Source organism: Aedes albopictus, chromosome 2 (genome assembly GCF_035046485.1).
Source record: "Aedes albopictus strain Foshan chromosome 2, AalbF5, whole genome shotgun sequence".
Lineage (NCBI taxonomy): Eukaryota > Metazoa > Arthropoda > Insecta > Diptera > Culicidae > Aedes > Aedes albopictus.
In genome coordinates, this window is record NC_085137.1 from 19,615,353 (window position 1) to 19,642,751 (window position 27,399).

At 36.9% G+C, this 27,399-nt stretch overlaps 1 protein-coding gene and 1 long non-coding RNA gene across 12 annotated transcripts in view; one reads left to right on the top strand and one right to left on the bottom strand.

Annotated features, from left to right (window-relative positions):
* Window positions 1-17,359, bottom strand: part of LOC109429583 (excitatory amino acid transporter 3) — a 77,525-nt gene extending 60,166 nt beyond the window's left edge. For 2 of the 11 annotated variants that reach the window (XM_029864084.2, XM_029864085.2), the window contains exons 1-2: window positions 17,199-17,359; window positions 16,418-16,723 (exon numbers count right to left, since the gene is read on the bottom strand). The gene's annotated coding sequence lies outside the window, so the exon portion shown is untranslated. Of the gene's footprint in view, window positions 1-16,417; window positions 16,724-17,027 lie in introns of all 11 variants that reach the window. The other 9 variants (XM_029864076.2, XM_029864075.2, XM_029864079.2 and 6 more) reach the window with 9 other exon arrangements.
* The window catches only part of LOC134287444 (uncharacterized), a 443,288-nt gene that overhangs the window by 355,077 nt on the left and 60,812 nt on the right, over window positions 1-27,399 (top strand). The window lies entirely within an intron of this gene.

Below are 27,399 nucleotides of genomic sequence, written 5' to 3' on the forward strand. Positions count from 1 at the left end.
ATAATTGACAAAAACCAATAAAAATACACTATTTTTAGCTATTTTGCTCTAAAAAACTTAGTTATTCAACCAAACCAATCGATTCAAAGATGCCATTTGTTAGAAAATTCAATAATCTTTCGAATAAGGGTAAAAAAACTTCGATAAGTTTGACCATTTTCAAGTTATTGCCAGTTAAGGCAATAAGAGTCATAAACATGGGAAGTTCAATAACTACGTAACGATTGAGATTTGACCATATGCGTAGAACAATTTTTTTCTCCATTTATGGTCCTCTATCACCCTTTAAAAAGTTTGCACTCGGGAACCTAACACCCTGTATATATATATATATGTATATATATATATATATATATATATATATATATATATATATATATATATATATATATATATATATATATATTTCATCAAAAATGAGTTTGAAGTCCCTTTGAGGCAACAAAACTCACGAACGGCTGAACCGATCGGGATGACTCTTGCAGGATTTGATTCGTATTCATGGTGGCTGTGTTTATATGTAAAAAAAGTTACGAGAGTCAACTTCAAAGAAGAGCAATTGTAAAATTACTGAAATTGTTATGAGCGGGGAAGAAATTCAATTAGATCACAATAAAACCAATCTAGAGTGCGGTGCCAAAATGACTCCCCAGCAATTGTCAAACAATCACAATCAAAATGGCAGTACAACGTTTGCCGGGACAGCTAGTCACTGATAAATACATAATGCAATTTAGAAGATATATTTTTTTTTTATCTGTATTAGAAGATATTTAATCAATACCTATAAGAAAATTAAAACACCCTTCGCACACTGCTTATTATGTAAATTGTGATTTCCATCATTATTGGCATGTGATAGCAGTCAACTGAAAAGAGAAAAGATCATCTCTAAAACGGTTTTGCTGAAGAAAGTCATCGATCGATGGTTCAAACGGGGATTAAGTTGGTCGGGAGTCGAACCAGAAGTGTTGAAAACCGCTAGAGTTGACCGTAAAATGGCTCACTTTTTTTGATTTCGTTTGTTTACCATTATAGTCAAGCTTTTATAATTGTATAGTTAGAGCAACATTTTCTAGTTTGTACATTGCATTTATTCAGTTTTTGCAGTGTTGTATTATTGAATTATCGTATATCACCCTTTAATGCACCCTAATGTAAAGAAAAAATGTAATGCATCACTACATTGATAATGCCAATCTAAAGGATTATAGCATGACAAGTGTGGAATTACTGCATTTCGCAATGCAAAGGTTGATATTCAGTCTATTTCGTGCAATGATATAATGCTTGTGGTTACTTGGATATTTTGGACATTTACGGCAAAATAATATGGAAGTGCCCAAAATATATACGCGTAACGGTATGTCCAAATTACCTGTATCACCCTATTTCAATAACAAACAAAAATAAATTTACTAATAATATTATGGCGCCAGCACCAAACCGAATAGCGACGTTTTGACTAGCGACACTTTTCGACTAGCGACACTTTTTTTCAGTACCGGGTGTGGTGCGCTGTGTGCGCTCAATGATTCACTATCATATGCGTCACTTCCGACGTATGATGAAAACAACTCAACAATAGCAACAATATTTTTTGTCAAAAAAGTGTATTTGACTTCCAACCAAATCCATAATATTGGTATTTCAACAGCTATGATTCTACGGAGCAGATATTTTAGGCCACTTTGAAAAGAAAAATAATGTTTTCCTTTTGTTTTTATTAACGTGTATTTTAACATTGAGCTGTACACTACAAAAGTGTAGAAAATTTTTATGTGATATTTTACTTCTTTCCTCACAAATTCAATTATTGGGGATTTATCTTTAATTTATACTCGTCCGAATACAAAAAAAACACTTTTTTGGAAATCTTTTCGAAACACCAGGGTAAATAGTAACAGAAGAATAGCAAAGAGGAAAGTTATACTTTGATTAATTTAACAGAAAAGACGCTTACACTTACAGGGGAAATGTTTGGGATAGGCAACTTTTTTTTTCTCTCACAAAAAAGCTCAAAACGCTGTAACTTTTCATAGAGTGCATCGAAAATTTTCAAATTTTGATTGTTTGTTTACCTACTACATGTGCATTATTGGTATAATTTTGAGGACGATTGGTTAATCTTTCGCGCAGCTAGAATCGTTCTTATAAAACACTATTTTTTAGACAACTTATTTTTGAACTGTCATATATCGGAAACCACAACAATACATTGATGCTTCTTATGTCATTAAAACATAGGTATTTTTTGAACGTTGAAAAAAGTTATCATGGATTGAAACTTTTTGGATCTTTCTTGAAAAAATGTAATTTTTTTACATCAATGTCATTAAATTTTAGTTTTGATATCCAAAGATTTTCTGCTTCTGTTCTCAAGATATCTCTAATAAGATGTATTAGAGCCTATTTGGATTGAAAGAATAACACATCTAGTAATTTTTGTATGATATTGTAAATTTGACTTATTTTCCTCTATATGGGTGAAAATGTCAAACCGGTACAACTTTATTCAGCGTCAGAAAATATTACGTTTTATAGCGTCGTATCAAGTATCAATATATTGTTGATAAACGTTAAAAATTCCATTCAATTCGGTTCACTGAGTTCCGAAATATGAAAGTTCAAAAATTAGATGTCTAAAACATAGTGTTTTACCGGAACGATTCTAACTTCGCGAAAGATTAACCAATCGAGCTCAAATTTGTACCAATCATGCACATATAAAAGGTTAACAAACAGTCAAAATTTGAGAATTTTTGATGCACTCTATGAAAACTTACAGCATGTTGAACATGTTTGTAAGCAGAGCTGAAAATTTCATTTCGTCATATCGAAGAATGCCAATGATATTCACGGCGAATATCATTTGGCATTTTTCAAAGGTAGTTCGTGACATTTACTTTAAATATTCGAAAAATAGCGGGTTTTCCGTGACTTTCTAGCAGAACTAGTCTATAGCCGCACAAGTTCTTCATATAATTCTCAGGTTCAGCTTCTAAAATAGGCTGTAAAAAAGCTGTAGGTGGTTGAACTTAGATATGACGAAATGAAATTTTCAGCACTGTTTGTGAGAGAAACAAGGTAGCCTATCCCAAACATTTTGGCCATCCCCTGTACATCACAACCTAAAATAAAGGGTATGTTTCATTACAATGTGTAACACACATACTTATCTGCGTTGGAACATGCAGTTCCGCCGTCATACAGCGTTTTGAACGATGTTCTTCTTCTTCTTCTTCTTATTTTTTTCTGGCCTAACGTCCCAACTGAAACAAAGTCTGCTTCTCAGCTCATTGTTCTAAGAGCACTTCCACATTCAATAGCTGGGAGCTTCCTCCGCCAATGGCCATTTTGCATGTGTATGTAGTATGGCAGGCGCGAAGATACTCTTTGCCCAAGGAAGTCAAGGAAATTTCCTAGTCTAGTGTAGTCTAGTCTAGTCTAGTCTAGTCTAGTCTAGTCTAGTCTACACATACACAGCCATCACTTGGAAGAATCCTGGAAAATGATAGAATCGACTACTTCTATCATTTTTCTTGTCATTATCAATGCTTGCAGTGTATCAGAGATGCATTACAAGTATTGAAGTGGCCAGGCCTACTGTGCAGCGTCATTGAACATTAAATTAAACCTATAGAACGGGGACATCTCGTACCAACCGCTCTGTATAGTAAGTGGTATAGAAGTTACGCAAAAACGTTGGGAGTGATGTTGCTAAGAAAGGTTATTACACTCCGTCTAGGCTCCTCGTCCAGGGATGGGGCATAGGATTTTCCCCTTATGCCCTGGCTCAAAAGCCTAGCTTTAAGCGCCATTGCTCGCTCTCTGAAACGAGATAAAATATTGTGATCCCTTCCCTGGTTGTAATAAGAAAATCTAATTGTAAGTGAATAAACTGTGAAACGAGTAGAGGCCCCACACTTTCAACATTAGAAATTAGAAAGATCTCATCAAGGAAGTCAAGGAAATTTCCTTCACAAAAAGTTCCTGAACCGACAGGGAATCGATCTCGTCACCCACAGCATGGCCATGCTGAATACCCATCACCCACGCCTTTACAGCTTTGGCCACATATGTACAGGCCCTTTGAACGATATTCTTCAATCCGTCATTGTGGGTGGTCGCTGACAGCACAGAATTATAAATGATGGTTGTTATCGGGTGGACCAAACAGACCGACCGAGCATTATTTTGCAAATTCATTTACTTAGATTTTCGTTCCACTGCCACTGGAGGAGCTTGTCCCCAATAATGAATGCGCTTGAATCGTTCCATTCAACAATACAACAAAAAGCTCATTACCTCGCGCGGTAGGACCGCAATCGTGAAGAGTCGAGTCCACTCCCCTGGGTTTGAATGGCATAATGTTTGCAGAAAAAAAAACATTTAATCAAAAATATTATTTGCACATTGTTCCAACCAATTTTATCGTGAATGGAATAAAAACGGTCGTTGTCAAGTGCGCTCGTTCGTACATTTTGTGCCAGAACTTATTGTATCCTTTCTGCCAACAGAGCTGAATGGGGCGGCGTTGCGTTACATTCGCATTTTTGTCATAATGATGGAACAGATCCGAGTGGAGGGCGATTCTGTTGGTATAGGTCGAGAATAGTGCCTTCTTATCTGGGTCAAGAGAGATCACTCGTTAAGCTGTTCCATTGATAGAGATTCTCTGTCGTTTTGCTTCGTATAACAAAACTGATGAAAAGCTTGCAGAATAAATTGTGTGCGCTAAAGATTTAAAGTTTTATAACATTATGATATGATGAACTCAAACTCGCAATTACAATCCTCCAAAAGTGTACGGCATGGAAAAGTTTAGCATAGCATAGGCGATTGTACACATCGTAGGTGGCTATACAATGCTCAGCTTCATATGTTTGAAAAATCTAATACGTAGTGTCGCCAAAATAACGTTTGGTATTAACGCCTTTTTCTACGTGTTAGAGTTGGTCGAAACAAGCATCACATTGTATACCTGGTCACGTCCTTACAATCGCTGGGAAAGGGTAGGAATGTTAGTTTGAGAACGGACTTGTTAGAATCCCAAAATGGCCGCCAAAATGGCCGCTAAAATGGCCGACTTTGGCACCTACTCCCGATTTCGATCGCACAAATCTCTTCGTGAACAAATCCTGCGCACCTGAGCTTTTTATTTTAAGCTTATTTCAAGTGAGCAAGAACAGAATAATAAAATGAATTGTTGTTTGAAGCTTGCTTCTTGAGATTTGTGCGTTTGAAATTCTGATGAATTGTTTGAGCGGGATTTGAAGGAGTTTGTCCTTAACGTCTACTTGAAGAAACAGGGTACCCAAACTAGGGTGACGAAGGGTATAGGGTGTCCCAGAAAGTATGGGCACAACTTTGTATAGCGAAAATACAATCATTTTCTCAACAAACAACATTTTTTATATTTTTGTATTTTTATTCAAGGTATTTTAATTGATACCTTAAAGAGTTTATACATTGAAAAGGGTTTTTGTATGCAGAATGTTTAAAATGAAAAAAACATCTTTCAAAACTTCTGCACAAACTACTTTTTTACGGTTTTGCCAAATGTCTAAATTTGAAACATTTTTTTCGAATTTTTTTTACATGATATATTCGAAAACATGTTTCCTCAGATGGTTGATTGAATTTTTTTTATAAAAATATGTTTTGCCTGTGCGTACGGGAATTTCAGAAATTTGAGAAAACTGTAAAATTCGCCTTTTCTATTTCTGGGTAAGACATGCCCACAGACATTCGAGTTTTTAAACATGTTTTAACGAGAATAAAAATAATTCAATCTACACTTTATAGAGCTGGAGCATTTATTTCACTTATAGTGAAATTAAAATGTAATTTTCTGCACGTTGTGATACATATTCAGAAGCTTGTTTTCAACTATTAGAAAAACGGGTTTTCAAAAATATCGATTTTGGTGTTTACATTTATTTTTCAGGTTCTAAAGTATATGTTTTCAATTCAAACTAAGGGTTGTATAATAGATACGCATATGGAAACACACAGTAATATTTTTTGAAATTTTTATCGAGCTTAATTTCATGCGTAGGAAACAATTTGTCAAGCGATGTTATTGAAAAATATAGCAATTTGTGCAGAAGCTTTAAAAGGTTTATTAGGGAATGTTCTACCGCTTTCAAACGAAGTGTTAAGTGCAAATTTTATTGATTGGCATTTGACCCCCCATGACGAAGAGAACAAAACTGCCGAAAATACGTAAGTTCCCCTATCAAGTGTACGGCACAGAAAAGTTTTACCAAAAAATCTTCCTCTTTTCCTCTTCTTGACGTAACGTCCTAACTGGAACAAAACCTGCTTCTTAGCTTAGTGTTCTTTGAGCACTTCTACAGTTATTAACTGAGAGCTTCCTCTGCCAATGATCTCTTTGCATAATACACATTGTGTATATCGTACGACAGGCACAAAGATATTCTATACCCAAGGAAGTCGAGGAAGTCTCCATTACGAATAGCTCGTGGACGGACCGGGAATTGAACCCGTCACCCTCAGCATGTTCATGCTGAATTCCCACGCTTTTACAGCTGTGGCTATAGGGGCCCTATTAAACAATCATTCATCATCAAAAGAATTCTATATCGATTCTATTTCGAACTATACACACAACTATTACACATAGCAATATTTATAAATCGTATATCTTTCAAATATCCATGAATAATCATCACTAGTGCCGCACTCAATGCTATATAATCTCTTAAAGCAAGCCAGCCAGACGGAACTACCAATTATTCTGTTTTATAATCCATAAAAATGCAAATGATATTATCATGTGATTGAATCGTAATTGCATTTATCTTTGGTGCTTCTCACTCAATAACAATAACAATAATTCAAAACAAATGAGACTGGTTCCGAACGCTCATAAACATGCATTTGCAATTTCGTTAGTCATCTTCTTCATTCTGGTATTACGACCAAAGTGGGCCCTGGAAAAGTCATAAGGGTCATTCATAAATCACGTGCACTTTTAGGTAGAGAGGGTTCCTCTAGCCAAAGTCTATAGACTTAATTCAGATTGCCGGGATATCAGCATTTTTCCATTCTTTTGCCGAGATTTGCACAGCCGAGTAATCAGCAAACAACAATTTTGCTGAGATCTCAGCAATTTTGACAGTTCATTGCTGAGCTTCGGCAATCGTTTTGCTGAGAGTCAGCTAACAAATGTCACTTTTTGCTGGGATATCAGCTGATAGTTTTACTGAGCAGATGGCTGTGCGCGTTTTTGCCGAGCCCGCAAATCTGTTTTGAGTGTGATACGTACCATACAAACTACAAAAGTTTTGCATGGTCGAAAGTCTACGAGAGGAGGGGGGGGGTCTGAGATGACCAAAATTTGATCCACGTGGTTTTATGAACAGCCCCTTACTGCAGAACTAATACTTATTGTGACTGACTAAACAGGACAGAGTAACATTGAATTTCATAGTTTACATCATGCACCATATATCGGATAACTGAATCATATCCTTGAATGTCTCCAGGGAATCCTTAGTAAACCGCTTCCTAAGACTTCAACGGTGCCTTATCTGAATCCGTTGTGGTGGGTGGAGACCACAACTCAAAATCCACAACTGTGTGAATCACCGCAACTGTTTAATTTAAACTTGCAAATATGCAAACTAATGACGCCAATTGTACACACTGCATCGAAGAACCATCGTTAGAAAAGGCAAGGCGAATGCGCGTACACACAATCGTCTCATTGAATCAGAGACATAACAGTGCATATTTTGCACTTGAGTCAGGGTTGCACAATAATTAATTTCGAAATAAACTTCTTTTGAATTCCATTAATGCAAAATATTTGAGTTCAGTTATACGGTATCAGGCAACGGAGATGGTCAAGTGGCTCTGTAGCTTGAAGGAATAGAAGCGCATGTCTAGCAAATTGGGATTTGGGGGTTCAATTCTCACCGGAGTAGGTGGATTTTTTTTTTTTTCGAAATTTAAATCTCAATTTGTTCATCAAACACGTGCTTCTGTTGTGTACATCAATGCCAAAGCGTTTCAACCTTGGTTCCAATATTGTAAACATGGAATGCCTGTGCATTTTGTCACTTCAATAGGTTATGGGCCCAGCGCGCAGATCAGCATATAAGATGAACAAAGTCCCAGAAACGTCAAGTGAAATAAACAGAATAAATATGTCGATGGTTGAGAAAATTTTGAGCTCAACCCTGCATGTAATTCATCATCCGAAGACGTCCTTGCCGCCACCGCAAAACAAGCCGTTCCACACAGGCTCAATTCCGCTATAGGTGCAGGGAACAGCGCACTCACGACATTGCGGTTGGTAATGGCATAGTGTGCCTCCACAGTATGATCGAACCCACTTGTTGCTATGTTTACACTAGTGTCTCAAGTAGCAGCAGGTTGTGTGTGTGGGGATGTAGGTGTTTAATATCGGAAGGCGAAAACGATGCCGACGACTGCAGTAGGGTGCTGAGGCTGAGAGGTAAATTCGATTTGCCTATAGAGAAATGTGGTCAGCTAGCACCTTCCTGTAGGATACAATCAGCCTGGATACTGCAACTAACGTTTACCTTCCATCGTTGCATTTAGACGAGCGTCATAATGGTGGTTGATTTTGGCATCTATTTTAGGAAATAATGGACTGTTCCTAAACTATTCGGCTGTTTAGTGAACAAGAGGAGAGGATGGGTATACATGGAATCATTTATCCAATATTGCCTAGGATAATGCTCCTAAATGGCTTACGTAAGTACCCTATAGATATCCAAAAATCGTAGCTTTTTTATCAACCCTCTCAATCATTGCTGGAACATGTTCAATATCAGTGTGCACCGATTCGTATTGTGATGAACATACCCACAGTGGGTCGAGTGCTCTTCGTGGACACCCACGCGTGTGCGAGTATACAGTATCATCCTAATTTTATCACTTTTATTCAGATAAATTTGCTACTCAGATTTCCCTTTAATCGGCACTAGCTGAGTTCCTTCAAAGGATTTATTAAAAATAATACGGAAACTATTCCTACTGTTCAGTAGGATCCACTTATTTTCAAATTACCAAAAACGAAGGACAGATGAATTTGTTTTCTTGTTAGAACGTTCAAGATAACTACATGAACACATTCAATTGACGCCCTGATTGCATTTTTTAAGAATATATTCAGGAGACTTATGTAGAGACGAACCAGCTAAGGGCTTAAAGTCTCTCAAATAAAGATAAATCAATCAATCAGGAGACTTATGTATGTCGAGTCGAGAGTCTAAGGTAAAATTTCTTCACCCTGGCTTAAGCGTTAAACCAGGTTTAACTATATGGGTAAGTCTGGCTTACCGGTTAAGCCAAGGTGAAGAAATTGGACCTAAGCTTGCCTAGTTTGGTAAGTGGCTACGCTTAGGATAGCTCAGATCAATCTTCAGCATAAAAGAACAGCAACGATCAATCTTTGCAGATTTATGCAAAATAGTACAGCCCAAGTGGCTTTATTCCAAGAACCTTACTTTTGTAAGGGAAATTTCTATCTAGGAAACCTTGTGAACCCGGTGTTTACTATTGTCAGCAAAAATGAAATGGCAAACTCGCGTGTCCTGCCTCGAGCATGTGTGCTTTTCAACAACACAATCGTTTCTACATTCATCTCTGAATTAATCACCAGAGAGTATGTGTTTTTTCAATTGAGGTATCTCTTTGAAACCTCAACAGGAAATACGGTTATTGTTCGGTTTATTTGCCGCATGGAGTCTACAATAAATGTAGCGAATATTCACCAAAATACTCATCTCCAACATATTAGGCATTTTGGTAAAGATTTTGAGATACAAATCGCTTTGTGAAAACCCGGACCCTACTGTTGAATGCAATTTCCACATCGTGCACTCGACGCAATGAGGATCCACTTCGCCGTCAGTTTCCGCAACTTGTGTGGGAGTGTTCGGTAAACTCACTTATAGTTGTCGGACGTTCGTGATTTTAAATTACATTGGTATCAACGTCCGTCGCACAAATTGGCACCACATTTGATTGCCATTTCCCAATAAGGATTTTGTTCAGAACTGTGTGTGAAAAAAACTGTTACTCTATTACACATTATGATGGCTTTAACTACAAGAAGAGAGCTGAGGTAAATTGTCATTCGGGTGCACTTGTTCATTCATTTGAGGCCTACAAAACATTGTCAATGCCCTTCGGTTTCGATGGTAGACTACAGCAAAAAATTAGATAAATATGCATTGTTTCATCAGGCTTGAGACTGATAAAGGGCAGGAATAGGAAGATGCCATTACTTAGTTTAAATTTTCACCCATGTATATGGTTTCGCATTATGCAATTTACACAGTGTATTTTTGTATCCTCGTCTTTGGTGTGTTGCAATCAATACCGATCTGGGTTTAATGCTGCTGCTCTTTTTTGTAATGTTGTTGTAAAGAGTTTAATCTTGCCTAGTTTGGGTAGTGGCTAAAATTAGGATAACTCAGATCAATCCACAGCATAAAAGAACAGCAACGATCAATCTTTGCAGACTTATGCAAAATGGTACAGCTCAAGTAGCCTTAGTCCAAGAACTTTTCTTTCGTAAGGGGAATGTCTATCTAGGAAACCATGTGAACCCGATGTTTGCAAGTTTCAGTAAACTCGCGTGTCATGCCTCGAGCTTGTGTGCTTGTCAACAACGCAATCGGTGCTATATTCGTTTTTAAATTTACCACCAGTTCGGCGTATTCACCGTATGAAGAACCATCCCTTACAGATGGTATCAGAAGGCCGGCTCCAGAGGCACGTTATCCTCCATCCTACAGATACTTTCAAAGTCAATCGCATACGGCACTTCAAAAGGCCTTTCGCTAACTGTTGACAGTGATGTTAATGCTCACCAAATCATATGGGGCAGCTCAGACATTAACTTGAGAGACTCCAGTTTGATGGAGTGCTTAAGTAGTACAGATTTTGCAATACTTAACATAGGCAACCGCGCAACCTTCATGGTACCTGCTAGGATGGAAATATTAGACATAATGCTTTGCTCTAGAAGAAATAGTCACGAGCATGACATAACAATTGGCCTGTTTCATATAAAGAATCTTTATCTGACCATCGCTACATTTTTTTTTAACATGTGAATATTTCTTCGCAAACTTTGCATTCCAGGAAACCCCCGGTGGAACTCTGATCTGGTCAAGCTCAGCAAACAATGTAGAAAAAGTTGGAACAGACAACGTTCGGCTAGCTCGGAGGCTTTCAGGTCGGCTCGCAAGGCTTACCAGAAAGCTCTTCGGTCTGCTAAACGATCCGGCTGGAAAAACCTTTGTAAAAATGTGTTCAATTTGAGTGAAGTCAGTTGGTTAAACAAAATCCTTGGGAATCCTTGGATTTCCGAGTGAAGGAACTTCGTTCGCCAAATGGTGATTTCGCTTCCTCTGATGAGAAAGTTCTGAAATGCTTATTCACACTCCTTCGGTTGTGTGGATATTAAATCTTCGGATAAACCTGACGTCTTTTCTAATAGTTTTGATTCTCTGGCTTCGGCGCGAAGTATTGTTACTATAGAATCTTTTGAATGAGCACTAAATACATTTGATCCTTTCAATTGATTGATTGATTTGTCTTTATTAAAGAGACTTTCAGCCCTTGGCTGGTTCGTCTCTATTTGTATCCTTTCAAATTTGCTGGGGCAGATGGGATTTATTCTATTTTGCTTCAGAAGGAATTTCATTATTTCAAACATATTTTGAAAAAAAAAAACTACTTGTTTGCAATTCTGATACAGCGTATATTCCCAAATCTTAGCGGAATATTACTGTAACGTAGTATGAAGAAGCAAATAGTTTCAGACCAATCACTTTCATCTCTTTTCTTCTGAATGCATTGTGAATCACCAAATCCTTGATGTTCATCTGGCCAACGTGCCTTTTCATGTGATCTAACATGCCTACCAATCTGGAAAGTGCACTGTGACTCTTTTACACAAGATCGTTTACGATATCGAGAAGGCATTCGCTCAAAAGCAATCCTGACTGAGTGTTTTCTTAGATATCGAGGGTGCCTTTGACAACGTTTTTTCGATGCTATATTGGGAGCCACACGGGGTCATGGTATACAGTGACCGGCACAAAAAAAGATCCACCATAGAGTGGTTACAGTTTCTTAAGGAAACTACTGCAAAAATGATAAAATATACCTTTCAATAAATGAACTTCATCCATTTTACATTGTTTTAGTAATCTGTGTAGAAAAATAATAGGTTTTTGAGAAATAAAGTGATCTCTGATAAGATTGGGAAAATTGCTTAAAAATTGGGTATGACAGAAAAAAAGATCCACTTAGCAATTAATTCTGAAACTTCAAATTTTCGCCAAATTGTCACATGTTTTGCTTCTTGGTGTATGCTATGGTGATGTTTTAGATATATGAAATTTATTTTGACATGAGTTTTATCAATTTTAATGGTCAGTATAACGGGTAAAACATTTTCTGAACTACAGAAACTATTTGTAAGCAAGAATGAATGCTATTTTTCTACAATATAACAAGAGTTCAGCTTACAGATATACAGGGATGTACGTTTTTGGACAATTCTGATGAGTTTTGGTCGACTAATGCAAATAAATGCACATGTTTTAAAGATTACACTCGTTCACAGCATTTTTGAACTCGATAAGCTGATGATCATTTTTGGTGTAGAATCATGCCCTGAGTTCGAAAACGTGAAGGAAAAAAAATACAGTGGAGCGGAAATTTTTTTCGACTTTCCATACAAGGTTGATGATTTGAAATCGATTTTTGTTCTATTTTTAAGCAAAGTCGCTCACTTCATTCATCTCATTCTCCGCAATCAGTGCTCCGATTGAGCTGAATTTTTTACTGTAAGTCGCCTACATATGATATGTCAAATAAACGTTTAGAAAGAATTTTTAAATTGTTGTTTTCTTATTGAAAAAAAAATACATTTCTTCATATATTTTTGGAAATTTTGCTAAAATTTAAGGAGATTGTCCTAAAAACTCGCCAATATCTTGAATTTCATCAATCTGACGCAAAACCTGCATTCAGATGATCGAATAGTATTGTATTCAGCTTTTATTTTTGGAATAAGATTTGAAATTGGTTGAACGAAACGCAATGTATTTGAATTTTAGTTAATTCCATATTTTAAAAAATTGTAAAACTCGATATTGAGCTAAAACTTAAAAACTGCTCTACTTATAATTTTTTGAAGCTCGGTTTCGAAATCAGCGCTGAATTGTGCTTCAAAAACTTTGATCGTTGACAAAAGTTCACGTCATTTTATTTTGTAAACTAGTGTTATTAAGGATTATTTGATAACTCAAAACACTTTCACGTTTGTGTATCGCAATGATCATCTCCATCTGCTTGTTCTAAAGCTTGCTGGAGGTATATTCTATCATATACACATTGTTAATTACAAATTTTCAATGTATTACAAGTGGTAGACATGGTGATCACTTATAATGTTAACTTTTAACATCAAATTCCACTGTCACACCAATACACACATTATCAGAATCAAAATTTTACTAAAAATAAAGCATCGGATCATCAAATCGTCTTCTGCAATATTTTTCATTGGAATGCAAGGAATATATGTGCCGAAGACACCAACATGATTTGACGTTAGTCTCTTACTCATTTCGTGTATGCGTATAATTTAACACCAATGTGATTTTATTTTGAAAGTCAACATTTCAAGTGGGCACCATGTGTACCACTTGTAATACATCGAAAATTTGTAATTATCAATGTGTATATTATAGAATATACCTCCAGCAAGCTTTAGCACAAGCAGATGGAGGTAATCATTGTGATACACAAACGTGAGAGTGTTTTGAGTTATCAAATAATCCTTAATAATCTTCAAAATATCTGCATTTCTTTGCATTAGTCGACCAAAACTCATCAGAATTGTCCAAAAAAGCACATCCCTGTATGTCTGCAAGCTGAATTATTGTTATATTGTAGATTAAGAGTATTCATTCTTGCTTACAAATAGTTTCTGTAGTTTAGAGAAACATTTTCCCATTATACTGATCATGAAAAATAAATTCGCCCCATTTCACCCTAAAATTGATGGAACTCATGTCAAAATAAATTTCATATGTCTAAAACATCACAATAGCATACACCAAGAAGCAAAATTTGGAGAAAATTTGAAGTTTCAGAATTAATTGCTAAGTGGATCTTTTTTTCTGTCATACCCAATTTTTAAGCAATTTTCCCAATCTTATCAGAAGTCACTTTATTCCTCAAAAACCAAATATTTTTCTACACAGATTACTGAAACAATGTAAAATGGATGAAGTTCATTCATGGAAAGGTATATTTTATCATTTTTGCGTGTAGTTTCCTTAAGAAACTGTAACCACTCTATGGTGGATCTTTTTTTATGTCGATCATTGTATCTCCAATGATTTCCAATTGGATTCACCAAATGCAACTAGGGTGACAAAGGGTATTATCGGCAGGTTTGTTCTCTTCGTCATGGGGGGTTTTTGTGGGCTGAATTGCCTGAAATTTGGGCATATAACTCAGCTTGGTCTGGAAGGATTTGAGGCCAACTTCGAGATCAACAGGTTTCAAAAAAAAAACCCCATGACGAAGAGAACAAAACTACCGAAAATACGTAAGTTCCCCTATATGGATTGAAAAAGCTCTATGCCATCTTAATTTTTCCATACAACTTTGACCCTTTCTAATGATCACCCTCGAGCATATGATTCATTGTAAGGGTAAGAAACTTCAGCGACAATCAGTTTCGTTTCTTATGAAGTTTCAAATCGAGCACAAAATGCATTTTTAATATAGCTTTTTGAAAATAAGAAGAATTTTATCCCCCTCCTTTTCGTGATATGTACTAAAATAATAATCATCTAACAAATGGTCGGCGATAAGCTATAAGGACCATGTGCCTGTTTTTAAATCTTATAATTTAATATGTATACTGAAACTACCAAAGTTTCACCAAAAAGGCAAAATTTTGGCTACTTGAACTTACTCAATACTCAATAAAATTAGGAAAAATATTATTGTGTGAATGAGTGTAATCAGTTTCTTACTTCCGTGTTTTTTGTCGTCAAGTATGCTCCTAAGGGAAAAAAGCGAAGTTTATCTTAAAATAAATGGCGCCTAATAGCTTTGTAAAGCTCTGTGATAAATACCGTTCCCATATGAAGTTAGGCTGATGATCATTGATTTAGAGTGTGATCAACTGTGAGTGTGATTCAACTTTATTCATATCCCTTTCGGGACGAAGCACAAAAAAAAATGGAATCTCCATACAAATGGCTCAACTTTGACTCTCCAGAACTCTTAGATTTCCCAATAAAACAACTATTATTTTTCCCCATTTTAAAGAACTACTCTTTATCTTTCGATTTCTCGCTTTGACTACGAAGATAAATCGGAAATAACAATATGCGACAGATGAAACGTTTTCATGTTTTACGGTTTTTGTCCACTTTTTTTACCTTGTTGTGGTAAATCTCACAGGCAACGTGAACAAAATCAATTTTGTACACATTCAAGTATAAATAATGACTTAATTATTGAAACAGTTTACATTACTTAAAATAAAGTCTAAACAGATGAAAAAAATGCAAAACTGTTACCACTCAACAACACAATTGTGCTGGTTCGTCACGAAAGGGATATTACCTATTGGAAACACTATTTAGAAACTGGATTATTGTAATGTGATTTAGTACAAAAAAAAAATGATGAAGTACCGAATTCACTGTTTGGCTTAAATGAAAACTAGAATGAAGAACACAATTAGAGAAGGCCGCCCACACAACGTTACATAAACTTTCAAATGTCCAGGCCAAGTTGGATATATTTACACAACTCCCTAGAAGAGATAAGATCTCACCTATCATAAAACTACTGAAAGCGCCCTGATAAAAACAAACTAAATGTTTGTTTTCTTGAGGCTATTTCAGTCAACTCAATTTTTACAGAACGTATCCCGTTGTTGGATGGCTGGCTAGACTCTACGCATCGCATGGATAGCGTGCCAGTAAGTAGAGTGTTTGATGATGTTCACATGTTCCGAGCCGCTAAGTCGATGCGCGTGAGTTAAAATTAAAACACGTTAATGGAAGTGCTAAAATCTTCAAACCGTTGGGACAAAAGTGGTGATAATTACTTGAACAAATCTGGTTAAGCTAAGTGGAAAGGGTGGAAAGTACCCACTAATGGCTATGTGTCAAAGAGAAAATAAGAATTTTGAATGTCTTTTTTAAAGTTGATTGCTGTTTCAACAAAAACTTTCCATTAAACTGTCTGGCCGATAACAAACTCTATCTAAATCAAACACGATGATGATAAGAGAATTAAACTTTATAAGAACCAGTTCGTCGTATAAGTTCAGTTTTTACGATATGGTTTAAAGATAACTCACATGAATCAATCAATCTGCTACTGAACACTGGACGAAAGCTGCGGCTGTGATTACCGCCGATCACCGGTGTCTTTGCGCAGGTAATCGGGAGAACGAATCACTTCACACAATGTTGCCCGTTTTCGAACACTGATTCCTTATTCTGCTTGTCACGTTTTCGTCTACCGTGTCGCGTTCGGCTTAGTTATTTTTCCTTCACCGTATCACCACCAAGCCATTGACTATTGGCAATAACAATTCGAAAAGCAAAAATATTCGATCTCTGTTTCAACTGCAACACACTTTCTTCGACGAGACCATCTGCTGCTGTGGAACAATAGAAAATTAATGTGTAAATAACTGCTCCATCACAATCCAGCCCAATAGTGGAACTCTTCACAAGGTTTGTTCTTATCAATATGAGATGTTTTCGTCTCGAGTGTTTTCACCAGTGATCGCACTAAGATCTGAGAATTCTTGTAACTTTCTAGAGTTATTTTTATCGATCTTAGCACAACCGACAAAGTAAACCGCTGTCGCACACTGCAAAACTCAGTCAACTCCCGCCAAATGATATCTGTTCGCAGCTGCCGGCGTTTGATCGAAACACAAAAAAGCGAAATCTCCACACCGGCTTGTAGCGCTGTGTCACCGAAGAAAGTCCAGAAAGATCCAAGAGACTTCAGTTTACTCGTTTTCCTCAACCCGGTGTAAAGTTCAGCATACGATGACACCAGCTAGCTAGCTAGGCTAATAAATCCACCAACGCTACTAGAACCAACGGCGCTGAGGGGACACCAACCAACCAAGCAACGAGCGAGCGAACACACCGAGAGCGACCAGATTCACTCTTGCCACGACAGCGATTAAATATAAACTAAAAGATTTGCAATGGACTGAACGCCGCTAGGGCTATAAGCGCTTCCCAAAGCGTAACGTTCGCGCACAACAAATGGAACACACTCTGCCACGCTGTTTTCGAGGCAAACGGCAACGCAACCATCGACGGGAGCAATCAGGAGCGAAAGACTATACTTCTCCTAGAAAGCGTGGGACGGGTAGAATCCGGACACACGTTGTTACTATCGCCCCATTATTTTGTACTTTATTTCTAATCCATATAAACGACTAGGGTTGAATTAAAGGTTCTGATATTGGTTGAAATCGACATTGTTGAGTAGTGCTGCCTTTGTTCCCGCTGGGACAAAGCCTGCATATTAGTGTTATATGAGAACCTAGTTTTCAAATTATGCACATCACATACACTACACAGTGCTTAACCAAGAGCCCCAAGTAACCACGGCGTTGAAGCCTTATTGCATGCAGATATACGGTGTATTTAGAGCAATCATTATTGCTGACCCCAAATTGGACTGCCACAATAGTGTGCACACACTTTCAAAGTGTGATTACAGCGCAGGGATACGTCGGATCAAATTGAGGTCTTTGGTGCACTTATTCCTTGTAAATGGAGGAATAAGTGCACCGAAGACGTCGAGACGATCCGAGGCACTTTTATCACACTTTTTAGGCGTACCAAAAAAGTGTGATAGTCCAATTTGAGATGTAGTCTGCAATACTTTACATGCAAACTTAAGGTTGATTTAAAGTGGGAATAGGCAATTATAGAGTCAAATTAAGATTATACTGGTATAATCTTAGAACAGTCGCATAATTGTCAATTTCACTTTAAATCAACCTTGAATGTTCATTTAAGGTGAAACATCAAGAAATCCTATTGCAGTTTTGCATACAAACTTTAGAAGCACAAATCTGGCGAACGAAGCATCGAACCAAGCCGCACTTGTTTATCGTGGTTTTGCTCATTCGCAAAAAAGAGACAGCTTTTTCAAATCGAGAGAATTTTCAAGATTGGTGCTTTTGAAAACGTGAGTAGGGTACCAAGTCGGCCATTGTGGCAGCCATGTTTCTTCTTCTTCTTCTTTGTGGCTCTACGTCCCCACTGGGACTTGGCCTACCTCGCTTCAACTTAGTGTTCTTTGAGCACTTCCACAGTTATTTATTGAAGGGCTTCCCGAATAAAAAATATAGTAGAAAAACCAAATGTTGTATTGTAACAGTACTATTTAGAACCATATTGTTACAATAAACACCACTGTAAAAATAAAAAATACAAAAACAATAAGATGTAATGTAGACAACTGTATGGTGAATTGTAAATAAGATTTTTACAATATACTATACGGGTTGTTAAGTATCGTAACAATATAAAAAAATATTTTTCTCCATATATATTTTTTTACAAAACCATACATTTTATTGTAAATGAATTGTTTGAAATACTGATACGTGGGCTTTAATATACCGTACATTGTATGGTACACGTATGGTTGCAAACCATAAAATGTACCGTAAATATATTGTTTTTAATTGTAATTTCACTACAGGTTATAAATTTAATCATGGTTTTGGAATGGTTCTCTTTTGTTATGTTGTATTGTTTTACATTAGATAAACCATATAATGTTATATTATCTCGTCATGTTCCTTCGATAATGGCAGTTCTAGCCAAACTAACCTAAACTCGTCTAAGTCTGAGTAGCTTCTGATTGCATTAACAGTTGAAGCTTTGGCTCCCATGTCCCACCAGCCAGATAACTGGGTTTTGCAAACTAAGCATTATTTGTGGCAACACTTTGAGCGGCATGATGGAACTGTGCCTAGCGCGCTAAGTGTTATTAGACTGCATGAAGTGGGTGACGAGGTACATAAGTATCATTACGGCGTGCTTAACCGTTATTGCAATATTGAGGCTCCAGTTTGACTGAACTATGAAATATGTACACAACAACTCATGAGAAAACTGTCAAGTTCGATTCAACTATAAGTTAGGTTAAAAAGCGAAGACGAACTTGTATCAGAAGTCGTTTCAGTGTCCAGTCCTTATGTTAAAAATGTCAAAGATAAATCGCATTTAATTCGGTTGTTGTACAAGGCAATTTCACATGAGAGAAGAAGAGAAAGAATAGTGTTGAACTCAACCACTGATTTAGGGTAATCTGGACTGCGTCTTTCCGGGTTGACCTACATTCGTATTCCTCTCATCGCACTCTACATACCTAGCCCACCATATCTCTTGGATATGCAGTCCTTAGGACACCTGGTTTACCACTTTATTTAAACATTTTATTGACTTTAAATAGATGTTTCAACTTATTCGCTTTTTTCTCTTTCATTTCCTTTGCAACAAAAATGTCACGAACATCAACAAAACAAAGCACGGAAAAAATCATAAACTGAATAAATAATTAAAAATGCACGGAAAAAGATTGTTTCGGAATAGTGAATGGTTCAAACGTAAGAAAAGCAGTATAATATATTGTTACATAAAGATCGGATGTAAATGTATAGTAGCTACCAATGTGCAAAGCTTTTAGCGAACCATTCCATTACAATACACTATATTGTAGCTGGTACACTGTATGGTACAGGAATGGTTTTCACCAAATACCCTATGGTTAGTTTTTATCCGGGTTCCTTTGCCTGCCATTGCATGAATTTGTATATTGTGAGGCAAGTACAATGATACACTATGCCCAGGGAGTCGAGAAAATTTACCCGATCGGAACGGGAATCGAACCCGCCGTCTCCGGATTGGCGATCCATAGCCTTAACCACTAGGCTAATTGGAGACCCCTTGTGGCAGCCATGTTTGTATTCTCTGAAGTTTCTCCTTAAAGTAATGACTGCTCTAAATACACCGTATAGGGTCTTGTACCATATGGGCAGGTGTTCCTATTTTGGGCACTTGCCGCTATAACTAAGTCAATTTCAAACCGATTGATTTGAAATTATGTATAGAGTTAGGCACGTACAAAAATTCAAATCAATCGGTTTGAAATTGACTTAGTTATAGAGGCAAGTGCCCAAAATAGGTACACCTGCCCAAAATGGTACAATACCTTATCTGCATGCAATAAGACTTCAGCGCCGTGGTTACTTGGGGCTTCCTCTGACAATGTCCAATAGGACGCAATCAGTGAAGTACTAGATTAGTAAAGCTGGTTTTTTGTATGGTGAGATGATCAACTCTTCATTTCTACAATGAAATAGTGCAAATAGCGTGGGTATTATGATTTCTTTACTAATTTGATGCTGTTTGAGCAAAAGTTTGGGTAACTGTGTTGTTGTATAATTTATTCATTGCAATCTAGTACACATCTTGAACATAACGTGAGGTGTTTGTGTATAATTATACTGACATACACGCCGTGTGAGCTGATAGCATAGCATAGCATAGCATAGCATAGCCGACCGTACACATCCTGGGGTGGCTGTCGATAGAGAAGTTTAATGCGCCAGAAAAGTTGCCTGGGACTTGACAAACCTTTCATTTAACGAACTCTCGACACCTGGCCAGGTCCTTACGATCAGCGGGGATGGGGAGGAAATGTTGATTAGATATCTACTCAGAATATGTCCAAGAACTTGGCCCACTTCATAGATATCTGGAGTTGGAAATTGGATAGGGTTTAATGGGGTGCTTTCCTTGGCGAAAAAGCGTACGAGAAATTGTCATGGTTTAATCATTTACCTGGTTACCACTGAAAAGTAAAAATGAGCATTAAGTAAGTCGCACAAATTTCGTAGGTAGTACAGCCATCGACCACAGTCCTTCCCGTCGGATACCAAAACACAAAGATTGGAGACTTATCTTTGACTTCTCGACAAGACTGACGCAATCCTCCAACAGTCGAGAGTTGTCCTGGCCTCGTCCTTGCGACTGCTGAGGAAGATGAAAGGATGGTTAGTTAGACACCTAAAGAAAGCTGTAGAAAGTTCTACGACTTCTCAAGCCTAGGTGTCAAGAGGATATGGGTGTTGCTCTAGGTGTTGTTAGTGGAAGGGTATTCCAAAGGATGCGGTTGGTCAACGTAAAGGTACACCATTATTAGACTGCTTTGAAATAGTTATCTGCCCAATATGTCCTGGCTGCCTCATCATCTGCATTACTTGATTTTTCGGTTGAGAATCTGAAATATTACATAATATTAACATTGACGTCGAATAAGCTATATATTAGTGATACGCTCGCCACAGATATATATTTTTACAATCTAATTTGTATCATACAATAAATTTACCTGAATCCTGCTGAAATAAAATATTGATTAGCAGCATAATTGAAACAAAAATATTACATAAACATCAAAAAAGTGCATCAAACTTTGATCTTGGAATATTTGTAAACTACTGCCTGATTACCCAAGTAACCACAGTGCTGAAGCCTTATTACATGCAGATATACGGTGTATTTAGTGCAATCATTACTTTACATGCAAACTTAAGGTTGATTTAAAGTGGAAGTGGGCAATAATAGAATCAAATTAGGATTATACTGGTATAATCTTGAAGCAGTCGCATAATTGCCCATTTCCACTTTAAATCAACTTTAAGTTTGCATGTAAAGTAATGATTGCTCTAAGTACACCGTATATCTGCATGCAATAAGGCTTCAGCACTGTGGTTACTTGGGTATTTTAGGCAGGAAAATTTCAAGATCAAAATTTGATTTGGTAGATCTTACGCCGCAACGCACCATTCTGAGGTGATCTACCCACGTTACGGGACATACACGCCGTGTGAGCTGATCTCCCTTTACCTGGGTACTATTCGGATGAATTATATCCCAGATATTCCAATAAGTCACATTTCAGCTTTAAGGCGAAACTGGATCCATTTCCTCACTTTTTGGTTTTTGATTTTTTATAAAATAACGAAGCAATATTTTCAAAATCGGTTTTCGTACACATGTAGAGTATGGATCAAGGTATCTCCTGATTTTTTTTCGTGGTGGAAAATGTTTTTCGTTTTTGCAGAAACCATTTTTGAATGAAATTTCACAAAAAAAATGGTTTCTGCAAAAATGGAAAACTTTTTCCACCACAAAAAATTCAGAAGATACCTTGATCCATGCTCTACATGTGCACGAAAACCGATTTTGAAAATATTGCTTCGTTATTTAATAAAAAATCAAAAACCAAAAAATGAGGAAACGCTTCCAGTTTCGCCTTAAAACTGCATTCTCCCTGTTTGCAGCCGTACCATAGCAGTTCGACTACTAAACTGAGAAATGAGTGAGAAATTTGATGCCTGGTCAATACGAGTAAATTTCGGATAAAACTGACTGTGTCCAGATTCTAGCTGGCTCATCCATGAGTACACACGGCAAGTACCATACACCACAAGCACACCACCGCAGTCGCACCCAGTTAGTAGGCCCGTCCCGTCCTATAGCTATAGGGCGAGAAGCTGTTGCAAGCTGTTGCTTCCTCCTATCTGTGCCTATACCTATCGCTTTGCTGGCCGAGTCGATCGTCACATCGGATTCACATGGGAACGAGAGCGCGCGCTTACCGAGAGAGCAATCATCACTGGCTGCCCGCTGCCGTTCCTCCGTTGCATCATTATTTAATCATCATCATTTTCAGCAATATAAGCCGGCGCGAAAACTGTAACCAGTGATACTCACTCAATGTTCACTCTGAGTGTGAGGCGTACATCTCTCCGTTCTGAAAGGTTTTGAATTCACTCTGATTTATGATAAATATGAATGGTTTGTAAACTGAGCAATTTAGGCATGCCTGAAATTATGTTCAGGTGTTCACAAAACTGAATTCCATGCGTCTCACTATAGGCCATAGATAAAAAATTTGCGACAAAATTCAAGGAAGTACTTTATAATTAATTAATCAAAGGACACTTACTTTTTGGTTGGCAAAGGCTGGGTAATGCGTTGGTCCATCGTGTACCTTAAGGAATGTAGATTACATTACCCAAGTAACCACAGTGCTGAAGCCTTATTACATGCAGATATACGGTGTATTTAGTGCAATCATTACTTTACATGCAAACTTAAGGTTGATTTAAAGTGGAAGTGGGCAATTATAGAATCAAATTAGGATTATACTGGTATAATCTTGAAGCAGTCGCATAATTGCCCATTTCCACTTTAAATCAACTTTAAGTTTGCATGTAAAGTAATGATTGCTCTAAGTACACCGTATATCTGCATGCAATAAGGCTTCAGCACTGTGGTTACTTGGGTAGTATTATCAGGCGTCATCCATAAACTACACGGGCCATTTCTGACCCGTAGATCTCCCACCTCTCTAGAAGTCTGCTTCGTTTAGGAAGCGTCCATAAATTACGTCACGCAAAAATTGTCCATTTTCAACAACCCCCCCCCCCCTCTCCCCTATATCACACTTTTTGTATGAGACCTCTGAAATTTTTGTATGGGTTGTCACACTTTACTGAACCCCCCCTCCCCCCTAAAAGCGTGACGTAATTTATGGACGTTCCCTTATGAATATAGCTAGGCCATCCGTAGCACTTTCATAAAAGCAGACAAAATCAAATATCGACCACGTTCTGAATGAGGGACGGCACTTCTCCGACATTATCGACATCAACACTTATGTCGAATTCGTTTATTTGCACCGCCTGCACCGCTTTGCCACCGGGTGTAGCAAACTTGCACCGAAACCGTTCGTTTATTCGCAGGTACTGTTCTGTTTTGACACCCGATTGGCACCGGTTCAAGAAAATGCTACACCCAGTTTGAGCGCGGTGTAGCAGGTACAAAGCTAGTTTTACCAATACATGTATATCGCTGAACTTGTATCGTGGTTTTGTTTTGGTAGGAATGATGATTTTCTCTTCGGCATTAGGTAAACAGTTTTCTTGGATATTCGTTTATATTGAGAAGTTTTAATTTCCAAAGAGCAAATCTGTGCGTTTAAAAATTATTTAAACTTGATCGATGATTATCACGTCTTTCAACTTCTGAGGAATCTTCAAAATTTATCAGTAACATGAAATTTCAAAGAGTTGATTCAACGCCTATTTTTGCCATTACTTTTCTTTTTATTATCGCAAATATGTGGATTACTTTTAATGATTTTAATCATTAGAATTTTCTGTCACATGGTGATCTATGATATATGAAAAAATGACGTAATAAAGTTTTGATAAGCCCAGAATAGAATAAAAATCTATTAATTCAAATTGGACTGAAATATTACTGAAGTAACAGTTTCAAAAACCGAAAAATTCTATTATTTTTTTCTCACAACAAATATTGAATTTTTGAATTACATTGAAAGTCAAACAAATGTTACTAAAGGATTGATTGATTTGTCTTTATTAAAGAGACTTTCAGCCCTTGGCCGGTTCGTCTCTACTAAAGGATGGTTAAAGCGTTTTAATATAAGTTGCGTTTCAATAACGTTATGTTTTAAAAAGCATTTAGGTAGTTTTCCAATTGTTGCACGACTAAAAACTCGCCTATTGTTGCACACTCCATGTTATTCTTATGAGGTGTGCAACAATTGGCGAATTTTTAGCTGTGCAACAATTGGAAAATTACCCTATTTATTTTCCTTTTTACGTTGTAGCTAAACGTTTTCTATTGAACTGCCTTTAAAATTTTTGTGTTAAATTTGTGCACGTAGATCGTTTACAATTGTTTGTAAGCATCCATTTTTATTGGGCAACGGAAATTGTTAAATTCTAATAAGTTGCTTTCAATTGAATAATTTTGATATTACAAGAATTTGAAGAAGATAAATAATGCAGGAGTGTTAAAACATTGGATAACAAATTTCAAGTAACATTTATCATTACAAGTTTATCATGTACAAGAGGATTACTGAAAACTTTTAAAATTGTTAAATTGTATATAGAAAGTAAAAAATAAATAAAAATAATTTTATTCATCATGGAAATCATGAACACATTGAACATGTTCATTTTTGATATCCTTTATTGTTTTCATTGACGCTCTCATGCGCTCTTACTAATACCATCATAAGCTGTCAACAAATTGCACCGAAACCGTTCGTTTGTCCGGTGTCAATTGCTACACCGGTGCAGTGCACCGTCGGGAATAAACGAATTTGACATTAACTTTACCACTATCTACCCCCAAAACCACCGAGAAACAGAAGTAACTCTTAGAACAAATTTCATTAAAAAAACATCAGTGAATCAAAATTCAACCATCACGCAACAACAATGACAATGTCGCAATTTGTATTTGTTGCGACAATCCACCCAATGCACAATGGTCCACGAACCAGATTCACGAGGAAAGATGCATGCAGCGCCTTCAAATGATTTTTTTTAGACAAATATGGTCTTCTACAAAATTGTTGTTAATAATAAAGCCCTCTTTCCAATGTACATGAAGATTAGGGTGCTCCATATTTTCACAGAAATTGGAAATCAAACTTTTTTAATTGCAAGAATAACTATATGCATTCTTCGGAAAAGTTGGAGATTTATCAATTTTGAGCAAGTTTGCTGAAGACAGTTTTTTTATAGCTTCAAAATTGACCGATCTAGAGATATATTTCTGAATTAGCTTAGGGTGATTCAAGAAAAACAGGTTTTCTGGCTTTAACTTTATCAGTTTCAATTTCTCATCAAAGTCGCTCAAGAAACCCTTGTAGAGCACTTGAAACCGCGTAACTTGAAAATAATAGGATAAACATCGTACACCACGAGAATAGAGTTAATAAACTATAGAGGAAGAATGTCGCTGGCGTCGCTGCCGCAACATCTTTTGCTGGTGGAGATAGGCAGGAACTTAACACTTAACTTTACCACTATCTACCCCCAAAACCACCGAGAAACAGACGTAGGGTAGGTTATCAAAATTTGAACCAAATTGCGGCTTTCTGAAGCAGTGCAAACTTTAAGTGATTTTTTCTCTCACATGGAAATAATTTACTAAGGCAAAATCGTATGTACATGAAAGCCACGGGTATAAGCTTTCTGTTAAATGGTAAAAAGTTTGTATTTGCACCGAATTTCACTGAAATATTTGATTTTTCATCAACAATGATTTTAATCTTAATTTGAACCATCGTAATCATAATTTGAACCAATTTTAATCTTAATTTGAACTACTGGCAGCAGCAGCTCGAGCAACTCACAAAACAGCCAATTCCATGCTAAACAATGAAAAATCACATGAATCTGCTAATTCTCATACCTATTTTTCATTAGGCACCCGGATAAAAACTAACCATAGGGTGTATGGTGAAAACCATTTCTGCACCATACAGTGTACCAGCTACAATAAAGTGTATTGTGATGAAATGGTTCGCTATACTATACATTTACATTGGATTTTTATGTAACAATATATTATACTGTTTTTCTTACGTTTGAACCATTCACTTTTCCGAAACATTATTTTTCCGTGAATTTTTAATTATTTCTGGTGTTCGATTTGAATAGGTCGTATGTTTGCTGTGATTCATATGCAGATTCGACCTATTCAAATCGAACACCAGATTTAATTAGTTTAACATTTTTTCCGTGCTTTGTTTTGTTGATGTTTGTGACTTTTTTGATGCAAAGGAAAGCTTTCATAGGAAAGAGAAAAAAGTGAATAAGTTGAAACATCAATTGAAAATCAATAACATGTTTAAATCAGTGGTAAACCAAATGTCCTATTCTAAGAACTGCAGGTCCAAGCAGGGGTCCAAGAGATATGGCGGGCTAGGTGTGTAGAGTGCGATGAGAGAAATACGAATGTAGGCCAACCCGGAATGATGCAGGTCAGATTACCGTAAATCAGTGGATGAGTTCAACACTATTATTTCTGTATTTGCATTTAGGGGAATTTTCTCCTCTTCTCTCATGTGAACTTGCCTTCGACCACAATCGAATCAAATGCGATTGACAAACTTTATCTTTGACCTAGAGCCATCTTTAACACATTAGACTGGACTGAACACTGAAATGACTTTTAATATAGGTTCGTCTGCGGGTTCGCTTTTTAACCTAACTTATACTTGAATCGAACTTGACAGTTTTCTCATGAGTTGTTATGTATTTCCGTGTATTTCAAACTTTAGTCAAACTGGAGCCTCAATATTGCAATAACGGTTAAGCACGCTGTAATGATACTTATGTACCTCGTCACCCACTTCATGCAACTACATTAGTGGTCTAATAATACTTAGCGC